Genomic DNA, 12,438 nt, shown 5'->3' on the forward strand with positions numbered 1-12,438 from the left:
GCGTCCGGCTTCGAGCATCATGCGTCGATCGTCGAGCATCATGCGTCGAGCATCATGCGTCGAGCGTCGAGCGTCATGCGTGGCGCCATGTGGTGCTGCATCCATACTGTGCGCCGCGGCACCAAGCTGGGCTCCGCGACACCACGCCAGGCGTTGCGCATCCACGCCAGGCACCGCAATATCACGCCGGGCGTCGCGCTACCATCACTACCATCAACACGTCGAGCCTGAGATCACCGGAACCAGAGCGACGTGTCGACGTGTCGTGCAACTATCCTTCAATCTCATACAAAACCGGTCAGTAGATAACATTCCACTTTGAGTGTACAGTAAGATAAAGAAAGTAGGTTTTCAAAATGTAGTTAACTTCAAGTAACTTATTCGAAAGAAAAAGAAATTTATTGCCAAAAACATTAGTTACAAAATTTATTTTAAATTAATTGAGGAAAATGGTCACAGCCGCGGCAAAATGCTGCACAACAAGTCAATAACTGCGTTAAAAACAACCGACTTCAAACTTGCACTTGCAACATTTACAAATACAGACAAAAATGCTCATAAAATAAAACTACGGGGCCTATCCGAATAAAATTTTTATGGGACCAATTCGACACCATCCCGCATCGAACAAAAAAAGAATCACGTAAATCGGTTCAGAAACCTCTGAGTAATCGGTGTACATACATAAAAAAAAAAAAAAAAACATACCGGCCGAATTGATAACCTCCTCCTTTTTTTTGAAGTCGGTTAAAAACAGTGCTGATTTACAGGTTGTACCGAATGTAACGATTAGATTTTGTTAAAAGTTGTAGCCTACAGACCAGTGTATAGTTAAATCGTATTGCATTACATTTAACTCAACTTATTTACGCAGTGTTGTTGTTATTAGGTCGTGCGATATTGCTTTACGGTTTTGTAGTTAGTTAAAACTTATTCCATTACATTCAGCCCATCTTAGTTACGCAGTGATAAATTAACAGTACCTATTTCACTTATTCAGGGACGGGTTCACTTTAGTAGGTAATTCACGTAATTTTAAAAAATACTTTGTGGCGTAAGCACTGCCAAACTGATGCGAAATGGGATTTTGAAAGTTTATGTTATGAAATTGTTCTATGAGAAAAATCTTTTGAAACATTTGTCTTATTGGCAGTACATTACAATAGCTAAATAGTTCGAGAGGTTTATCTTTAAACTTGTTTTTAATATTAATAGGTACAATTTTTTTTATTAGTCTTAGTTGTAAATTTGTGATTCTATCAATGTAAGTATTAAATGTACGTCCATAACTTGTGATACCGTATTGTATTATTGATTCTGCCAATGATCTATAGATACCGAGAAGAATTTTGTATGGTACTTTATTTCTGATGATATATAATTTTGAGAGTATGGCCCTAAGTTTATCACACAGATGGTCTATATGATGGTTCCAATTAAATCTGTTATCAACAATCAGTCCTAAGTAAGTATAATAAGGCACTTGGTCCACACATTCACACGAGCAGTCCGGGTTATAATATGTAGCTTTGTGAAGACATACGTGATTGTGTGCCGTGATTTTAAAATTATTAAAGTTTTTCAAATGACTCGAGTGTACATGTACTATTTTTGTTTTCTTAACATTTATGACAAGACCCGCATCGTGCGACCACATTAGGATACGCGTAAAATCTTCCTGTAACTGTTGAGCTGCAGTATTAATATTTTTGTCTGAGGCTATTAGACAGGTGTCATCAGCATATTGATAGATAGAACAGTGGTTGATGACATGTTCCATATCATTTACATACGCCAAGTACAATAAAGGTCCTAACACCGAGCCCTGTGCTGTACCCTCGGTGATGGTCATTTCATTGCTCATTTCATCGCCTACTTTAACACGAAATTTTCTATTAGCAAGATAATCTTTAAACCATCCCAGAAGAGGTCCACGGATACCGGAGTTGTCTAGTTTGTGTATAAGAGTGTCATGCCTGAGTGTATCGAATGCCCTACTATAATCGATAAATAATAGCAGTACATGTTTTTTGTTATCGAGACATGAGTTTACTTCATCTGTAAATTTTGACAAAAGTTGTGAAGTTGACTTACACGGTTGAAATCCAAATTGAGAGACAGATAAAATTTTATTTTCGGCATAGAAATTCTGCATTTGTTCGGCTATAAATTTTTCCACGATTTTGTCTAATACCGGAAGAATGGTAATCGGGCGATAATTTTCATACTCACTTCGCGTACCCTTTTTGTGAATAGGTCGGATTATTCCAGTTTTTAACTCTAAAGGATATTTAGCATTAACAATAGATGCATTAATAAATTTAACTATAATATCTACGATTTTAGTGCATATATTTTTTATGTCAATACATCGAATGTTGTCGAATGCGGGAGCTTTATTGATATTAAGTTTTTTAATTATATTACATACTTTATCTCTGTTAGCTTTTTTAAGTAGCATTGATTTATTTTGTGGATAATAATAATCATTTTCACATAATAGACGCTTATTGCATTTAGGAATGATTTTTTTAATACTATAATAAAATTCTTGTGCAAAATTATTAGCAATTGTTTTAATGTCTATGTTATTTTTATGAAATGCTTTTAAGATACAGTTGTCTATTGAATTTTTGCAGCGACCTGTTAATGAATTCAAAATTTGCCATAAAGCGTGACTATTGTTGTAGTTTTGATTAATTATTTGATTATGATAGTAATTATTTCTTGATTTTTCTATGAATTTACGCGTTTTATTACGTAATTTATTGTATTTTAATCGAAGTATTTTATTAGTCGGGTCATTTTTCCAGTCAATAAAAGATAAATCTTTTTTTTCACACATAGTTTTTATGGTGCTAGTAATCCAAGGATCTTTGTTTCTTTTACTTGATTTTGAAATTATTTGTTCAAATTGTGATTGATTATAACAATTTTGGATGGTATTTTTTAAGTTATCATATAATTTATATGGACACTCTGTATTCGTAAAATCATCCCAGCTAACATGATCAAGCAAATTATTAAGTTTATTGTTATCTATTTTTCGAATGACTTTAACGTCACCCTGTACATGTGCTAATGATTGTCCAATGCACGACAATACGATCATACGGTGATCAGCCATTGCAGTGCCGAGCGCGCCCGAGTACAGGTCTAACAATTGCGTCCTTACAAAAATGTGATCGATTACGCTACGCGTTATTATTTGGTTTCTTATTTCAATTCTTGTATAATCGGTTATAACACTTGTTAGACCGCACTCGGCCATGCTATTTATGTAAAAATCTTGAATGTTACCCTTTATTTTTATATCTATGTTCATGTCTCCTAAAACAAAAATATCTAAGTGTTTAAAAGGTTTACTAGATAAAAGATCCTTTATCTCCCTTACGAACAAGTATTTACTTTCGTTGGGTGGCCTATATATTGCACAAATTGTTGCAACGTATTTGTGATTAGTCGTTAAATGACCTATGATTGATTCACAGTGATTTAAAGTGTGATGTTTGAATGTAAATACGTGAACGTTCCGTATGTATATTATAATACCGGCACCTTTTTTATTCTTACGTAACTTTTTGTGCATTATATAGCCATTTACATTGAACATATTTGCGATATTATCTTTAATGTTTACTTCAGTTAATATGAGAATATCTATTGGTGAACATGAACTGTTTATTAATTCTAAAACATAACAAAAATTTTTAATTAGTGATCTTACATTTATATGGACTAAATTTAACTTAAATTGAGATTTCGCTAACGATGGAACATTTTTACAAAATGAGTTATATGTACTACAATTAAAAAGTTCTAAATTATTGCTTGGGATATTCGACTGAACTATGGTGACCTACATAAAATACTATATCTATTACCGCCGATGATGTGCTGGTGCTGCCTGGTTGAGGAGATTTTCAATGTCTGTTTCGCTTCTGATCACAATAGGTTTATTATTCTCTGATTTACGGATTAATATATTCCCATTCTGGAACCACACATATTTATAATTTGGTGTTAATTTTTGCTTAGCTTGCCACAGCAGGGTTTTATTCGCTTTAGTTAGGGCTTTGCGTACTATCACTTTGGTTTTAGCTGCTGGTACTGCTTCATCACATACCACCTGTCCCACAAGTACCTCTCTGCGTCTGGAAGCACGTACCCACATATTACATAATTCCTCCTGTTTGAACTCCAGTTGAATACATCCATCCTGTCCGTTTCTTCCTTCCAGGCGCTTCACGTTGGAGATTCCTTCTTTGGTTAGATTTAGGTTATCAGCTAACTTGTTACATAAGTCATTAAGGTCTTCATTAGGACGAGACGGAATGTTGGCAACTTCTATGACGGTATCCAGACGCTGCTGTTCCATATAGCGCACGTGTTGTTTTAATGCATTTATTTCTAGATCGAGGTGTGAATATGTGCGTGTACTACGCACGAAATGAAACTTCTTTATGACCTTATTTTTTCAAAAAAAATAATTTACTATATGCAACTTTACAGAAATATGTCGAATCACGCGTGATAGGGATAAGAAAAAAAATGGTGCGTAACGGAAAAATGTCACGCTAAATTTTTTTTCAACCCCGATAAAGAAGTTTCACTTCAAAAACCTTCAGAAAACCTGGATGGGTTTTTCTTTTCTCTATGCAATTAAACAGACATTATCTGACGATAGTATGTAAACTGTAAAGGCGCTATTAACCTTAAGATTATTTTCAACAGTCTTAAATCTTAATATCTTTACATTGAACGGACCCAAACGTCGATGAGATAGTTAAAATAATTTTAAAGCAATCAAGTTACGTACTCAAACTAAATCTAGACCCGTATTCCAATCATAACATTTATCTTAGGCCAGCTGTTTATTTGAACACGCTAATTATCTGCGACATTGTATTATGAACTGCCTAAATAAGGACCTAATAAATTCTCCCAAGTAAAAATTCAAAACTAAATGCCTCGATTTACCTTTTATTCGATCAAAGTAAATCTGTAACATTTCATAAAACTTCATATCGTAAAACTGTATACTGTGAATTGTTCACAACTTTATTTTAAGAAATTACCTCAAATATCACCTTAAATAAAACCTACGAAAAGTTTTTTTTTTAAACCTCTAATGCACTAGTTAAGGCATTACTTTTCGTTTTTAATCGAATAGCAATAAGGCTGTCTTTGTGTAGCAATTAATTGTTATTTGTCAAGGGTTATAGCCTAAATAAAAACTAACGCAGGTAGTTTAAGAAATTAATGCGGGTAGTCAAGAAACTAACGCGGGTAGTTAAGAAACTAATTTGAAAGTAATTCGCATACTGTTTTTGTTCTGATACACGGACAAGTGAATGTTTATTGTTTACGTTCGATTGAAGGATCTGGATGCAGTGTACCAATTAATGTGCTTTCTTTGTTAGTGTTAGCTCACAAAATAACAAACATTAAAGCAATTCGTTACTTAATTTATCTTGATGGCAGTGCTTACGCCACAAAGTATTTTTTAAAATTACGTGAATTACCTACTAAAGTGAACCCGTCCCTGAATAAGTGAAATAGGTACTGTTAATTTATCACTGCGTAACTAAGATGGGCTGAATGTAATGGAATAAGTTTTAACTAACTACAAAACCGTAAAGCAATATCGCACGACCTAATAACAACAACACTGCGTAAATAAGTTGAGTTAAATGTAATGCAATACGATTTAACTATACACTGGTCTGTAGGCTACAACTTTTAACAAAATCTAATCGTTACATTCGGTACAACCTGTAAATCAGCACTGTTTTTAACCGACTTCAAAAAAAAGGAGGAGGTTATCAATTCGGCCGGTATGTTTTTTTTTTTTTTTATGTATGTACACCGATTACTCAGAGGTTTCTGAACCGATTTACGTGATTCTTTTTTTGTTCGATGCGGGATGGTGTCGAATTGGTCCCATAAAAATTTTATTCGGATAGGCCCCGTAGTTTTATTTTATGAGCATTTTTGTCTGTATTTGTAAATGTTGCAAGTGCAAGTTTGAAGTCGGTTGTTTTTAACGCAGTTATTGACTTGTTGTGCAGCATTTTGCCGCGGCTGTGACCATTTTCCTCAATTAATTTAAAATAAATTTTGTAACTAATGTTTTTGGCAATAAATTTCTTTTTCTTTCGAATAAGTTACTTGAAGTTACTACATTTTGAAAACCTACTTTCTTTATCTTACTGTACACTCAAAGTGGAATGTTATCTACTGACCGGTTTTGTATGAGATTGAAGGATAGTTGCACGACACGTCGACACGTCGCTCTGGTTCCGGTGATCTCAGGCTCGACGTGTTGATGGTAGTGATGGTAGCGCGACGCCCGGCGTGATATTGCGGTGCCTGGCGTGGATGCGCAACGCCTGGCGTGGTGTCGCGGAGCCCAGCTTGGTGCCGCGGCGCACAGTATGGATGCAGCACCACATGGCGCCACGCATGACGCTCGACGCTCGACGCATGATGCTCGACGCATGATGCTCGACGATCGACGCATGATGCTCGAAGCCGGACGCTCGACGCAATGGCACGGTGCACGACATGATGACACGGCGCTGCTCTCGATGATACGGCTTCCGACGCGGTGATGCGAGCGGCAGTGTCATCCGTGCAGCGCGAGGCGAAGTTGCCACCCTGCCCGCACATAACGAGCTCTCCCTTTGTCTCCGGCTGCTCAGTGACACGTATGCTCGTAGATCTGTAGGATGCTTCTTCCCGTTGAAACTGGATCGAAGTGCCACGTGGTTGCGGCGCTTTGACTTTTAATCAGGTTATCGTATATCGTATCGAGGTTATCGCCACGTGTTTTCTCATTTGCTCGATTTGATCCCAATTCTGATGTCGGAGCAAGGTGTAGATTGTGAATCTATTTTCAAGCTGTGGGCGTTGCGTTGGGTAATCGAGCAAAGAAACACCTCAAACTCAATCATTTCTTTATTTACCACCGATTCGGAAAGCAGTATCTACAGAGAAGAACCGGCAAGAAACTCCATAGTTGCTCTTTTAATCATGTCAGTTTTACAATACAGTCATTTTAAATACAATCACTTTAAATACAATCAATTTTAATAACCGTTACGTTACACATTTAAATTAAACACTAGCAGAGAAATGGTTAACAGTTCCTAGTAGTGGAAGATCCGAACTCTTCGATGTTCGAATGTGAAGTGCCGTCCCGAGGGCGAGCCTTCACGGGCTCGACCCGGTACAAGCATGAAGTAAGCCGCCAACTTCACTGTGCTGCCACCTCCCTGGAACTCGTGCTTAGAGTCGTTTTACATCCGCGCTATTGACCGTCTCCGACACGGCCAACCTGCGCTGAACACGTCCTCGTGTTTGTGGGTGCTGTAACACAGAAAACATCTCGCACAGTACATGCTCTTCGGCCAATCCTGACAAATTTTTACAATTAAACTCTGATATTTAATTTTTAGGCTTTTAAACCACAAAACTGAAAAACTAAATCCTTATGATCACTTAGTTGTCCGTAAGTCTATCAGTCTATCTATCAAGACCTTTGAAATTCATATCGCATACCATCGTCCCGTTAAGCTTTGAAAAGTTATAACAGTCGATCAAAAGATAGCAGTTTTCGACATGCTACAACCCTACTCAACTAGAACTCTACTGAACTATACCTCCCAAATCTATCATTGTGCTAGCCTGTGCAGCTTGCTCAAATGTTAACAGCAGTTTTATTTTGTTGTTATGATCATTGACAAACAAATGTGACAACAGCACAAAAATAACATCTTAAAAAGTTTAAAACGAATAATTCGTAACTGAACCGCAGAAAACACTCAAAAAGTGGTGAAAGCTTATTCTCAACTAAATATTTACCAACTTGAATTTAAAGTAATCATGTGATAAATGCAGTAGAAAAACCCAGTAGTCCAGAGATATAATTATGATCTCCGAAGTTTATATAATTATGATAATTTTACGGAATTTTAAAAGCATATAAGTAGTTTACTAAATGTTACTTCATTACATATACATAATTGTAAATAAATAGGTCACAATGGTTATTTTATTGGTATACTAGATTTCCGCCCGCGGCTTCGCCTGCGTTTTCAAAGGAAAACCCGCATAGTTCCCGTTCCCGTGGGATTTCCGGGATAAAACCTATCCTATGTGTTAATCCAAGTTACCCTCTATATGTGTGCTAAATTTCATTGTAATCGGTTCAGTAGTTTTTACGTGAAAGAGTAACAAACATCCATACATCCATACAAACTTTCGCCTATATAATAGTACTAGATTTCCGCCCGCGGCTTCGCCCGCGTTTGCAAAGGAAAACCCGCACAGTTCCCGCTCCCGTGGGATTTCCGGGATAAAAACTATCCTATGTGTTAATCCAAGTTACCCTCTATATGTGTGCTAAATTTCATTGTAATCGGTTCAGTAGTTTTTACGTGAAAGAGTAACAAACATCCATACATCCATACATCCATACATCTATACATCCATACATCCTTACAAACTTTCGCCTTTATAATATGTATTAGATTAGATTTATTTGAATGATTTTTTTCCAAGTCACGTTTCACATGATATCTATAGTATTATACTATAGATTGAGTATAAAATGGGATCCAGACAACTTTAATACTAGGACGAAAAACCTTCAATTTTAGTAAATGACGATTATTGTCCTCCGCTGGATTTGGACTTCAAGCAAAGGGAGTGGGTGGCTGAAGATGTTGTCCGGAGTAAAACCGAATATGTTATGGGGTTTTGTTACCCATGTATAATGAAAGTCGTAGATTGTAAAATAAACCTTTAATCGATCTTTCAATAATACAGTACTATGTTGTTAATGCTATACAATGTTTCACCAGTCACCACAATGAGTCTAGTCTGTACAGGTTAGCAGGAGACAATCATTGAGTATTGGTATTAAATACGTATCAACTGCGTATTGCGTTTTGCGTATTAACTATTCTGCCGTCCTTTAACTAGAAAGCCGTTAAGCCCACGAAGTGAGTTTCGAGTAAATGGCAAAAAACACGGAAATCGTTATTTCTTAAAAATTATGACACTTAGAATAATTATTGTGAGATACATCGATCGAAATTTAATTATATTATATATAAATAATAGAATGCATAGAACGTGCATAGAATAAAATAGTAGGTAGCGTTTATTTCCCTCTGAGTAAGTAGTGTGTATTGTGTATCAAAAGTAACATTCAATTATGTATTGTGTTAATTTTATTTATTACGGATTCAACATCAAACAACTCTACGGTAAGTATCAAGGTGCGTATTAACTATAGAGCTATTGCACGCCTCATAAGCGAAGCGTTGAGGTGGGTACTACTGTCACTTCGCGCAAAACATCTGATTTTTCAAATTTAAAATGTCTTTATGTATCATACATTGCACTTGTAAGATAATACATACACACACATATTAAGAAAAAACACTATTTTTAACGTTCATGATATTTTTGATGTCATTTTTGTTATTTAAACTAGTTAAAAAACAGTTTAAAAAAGTTCTGTCTTGGACGTCCGTGTGTCTGTATGTGCGGATTTACATATTATAATAAGAAAAGCTTAATAAAAGTAATAAAACTTACTACAATGAATGATAAGGCACAGCCTATATTGTCTAGAAGCGTGAAATGTTCTATGAAGACTCGCAAAATAAAATTCCTATCCATAGTTAGTCGGACACCTTATGTTAATATTGTGAATAGTCGTAGTGCAGTTTTTTTTTAATTTTTATATTAAAATTATTATATTGATTTTTTTGTGATTTTTTTTTTAATTTTTATATTAAAATTATTATATTAATTATTTCTGTGATGATTAGGTATTAATTAATATCCGCTATATTATGACTAGCCACTAGGATGATACTTGGCCATATTTTTACGCTTAAAGTATGATAGTCTCACTGTCACCGTCTTATTATCATCGAATTAAGGTTAAAATAACATAAGAACTCACGCATAGTAAATCACGCATAAACAGACATACATACAATTACATTTCATTACTCATTCATGCTCTATGAAATTATTATAACTTAAAAATGTATACCTATGTTTCTACATAAGTATAATAGGTACTGACATTTTAACCCCCGACACAAAAATAGGGTTGTATATAAGTTTGACTAAATAACTGTCCGTGTGTGTATCTTTATGTGGCATTGTAGATCTGTTAGCTCTCAAAAGGATGGAATGAATGCTGCTTTTTTTAGTCAGGTGCCATGAAGTTCTTAGCCGTGTTTAGTAAATCGGTCAAAGATGGCCGCCACAACATATCTGACTTAATAATTTTTACAACTCCCTCAATATGTGTTAAATGTTTTAAAATTCAAGATGTCCGAAAATAAAAATGGAGTCGGGGGATTTTTATGGACGTTCAATATATCAGAAACTCACCTCGCATCTTATAATTTATATTTATCATAAACTAGTGGTCCGCCCTGGCTTCGCCCGTGGTACATATTTAGTATCCTATGTCCTTCTCCTGTCTCTTAACTACCTTCCTGCCAATTTTCAGCTAAATCGGTTCAGCCGCTCTTGAGTTATAAGTGGAGTAGGTAACGAACACGACTTTCTTTTATATACATATATAGATGAACGAATTCATAGTTAATATTTAATAATAAATAATTAAAAATACCAGTATGTACATCCAAAAATATTTATTTCAATTATTACAAATTATCCTTAATCTAATTTTGAAAATCTAACACTGAATTAGATTCCTTACAATAATATTATTCAAATTAATAACAAAATAACGTATTTTACGGCTAAATTAATATTGAACTAATTATGTAGTTAAAACACGAAAGCGCATTACCTTGTTATACCAAAAATTTTATATGATACAATATTTTCAACTGATATCGAAATGTACGAAAATAGTAATAATGTAATTGAACTGAGAACATAATATTTTAATATTCAGACAAAGCTGTATTGTTTCGATATACGTAGTTTTTATTGTAAACTGCACATAATATTTTCATAGAAAAATACTGTAAAACAACAGATGATGAAATTTTCAAATAATTTGGAAAATCCAAAAGTGCACGCCTCATAATTTTTTTTTAATAAATATTGCACGCCTCATAAGCGAAGCGTTGAGGTGGGTACTACTGTCACTTCGCGCAAAACATCTGATTTTTCAAACTTAAAATGTCTTTATGTATCATACATTGCACTTGTAAGATAATACATACACACACATATTAAGAAAAAACACTATTTTTAACGTACCGCGTATCCACGGTTCACTATAAGCAGCCATAGCTCCTAATAGCAGACACCGATTTCAACGGACTACGGCTACGAAATGACTACTGGCACTCTCTGACCAAACGAACTAAGATTCATCGCTACCACTCAACTCAAACTCAAATTTCAAACACTAACCAACTTCAAGTGGTACTTGGCCCTCAGGCATCCTCAATATATTAACAAGGTGAAGTTACCCGAACATAGTATAAACAAAATCTGTCTTTTCAAAGTGATTATTGGTGTTTACAGGATTCAATAGCTCAACAGTAAAAAAAAGTGAAACCTGAACTGAACTATTACTCATCCAACAGAATCAATATTCTTAATCGTTTTTCATTTTAATAAACTCAAGTTATCTCCTATACAGCCATACCGACAATCATGCGTCCTCGTACGCCATTTCTCACACTACATTACTACGGTAATTCATCTCGGGATACCAAAATAGCTACTATCCTGCCTCGGCCCACACTGACCTTACAGGGTTACCATACTGCCCCAGTCCTCCTGACCGGTCAGAACACATCTACTATCCTGGACTTCATGCCAGATTGAACACCACAATCCTTCGACGAACTACATTACCATCACAATATTATTTCACGCAACACACATTTACTTCACAACGTACGAGACAACACAACCATCAGTATGCTACAACTATACTCCACTACAACTCTACTGAATTATACCTCCCAAGTCTATCATAGTGATAGCCTGTGCAGCTTGCTCAAATTTTAACAGCAGTTTTATTTTGTTGTTATGATCATTGACAAACAAATGTGACAACAGCACAAAAATAACATCTTAAAAAGTTTAAAACGAATAATTCGTAACTGAACCGCAGAAAACACTCAAAGTGGTGAAAGCTTATTCTCAACTGAATATTTACCAACTTGAATTTAAAGTAATCATGTGATAACATATCTGCCTACAAAAAAATCGCGAGAAACCCTTCAAATTTTTTTTTTATCGGCAAATTTGAAAACTCAACTTAAAACAATTATTAAGTGTAGGCTTAAACTCATCTGTGAATCTAATATCGAACGGCAATAGGGCTGAGCTAAATTTTAGTTTCAACGTAATAAGAATGAACTGCTCAACAACTACTGTACAACTACCTAATTGATGTATTCAGTTGATGTCAAA

At 35.2% G+C, this 12,438-nt stretch overlaps 1 long non-coding RNA gene across 1 annotated transcript in view; it reads left to right on the forward strand.

The window, feature by feature from the left end:
- Positions 1-242: 242 nt before the first annotated feature.
- LOC149895195 (uncharacterized) overlaps positions 243-12,438 on the forward strand; it is a 97,669-nt gene continuing 85,473 nt past the window's right edge. The window contains exon 1 of the long non-coding RNA XR_016458534.1: positions 243-347. This is a non-coding gene — a long non-coding RNA (uncharacterized LOC149895195). The remainder of the gene's footprint in view (positions 348-12,438) is intronic.

Source organism: Colias eurytheme, chromosome 32 (assembly GCF_061535395.1).
Source record: "Colias eurytheme isolate Ceu_HAF_F1 chromosome 32, ilColEury1 Martin Lab GWU primary, whole genome shotgun sequence".
NCBI lineage: Eukaryota > Metazoa > Arthropoda > Insecta > Lepidoptera > Pieridae > Colias > Colias eurytheme.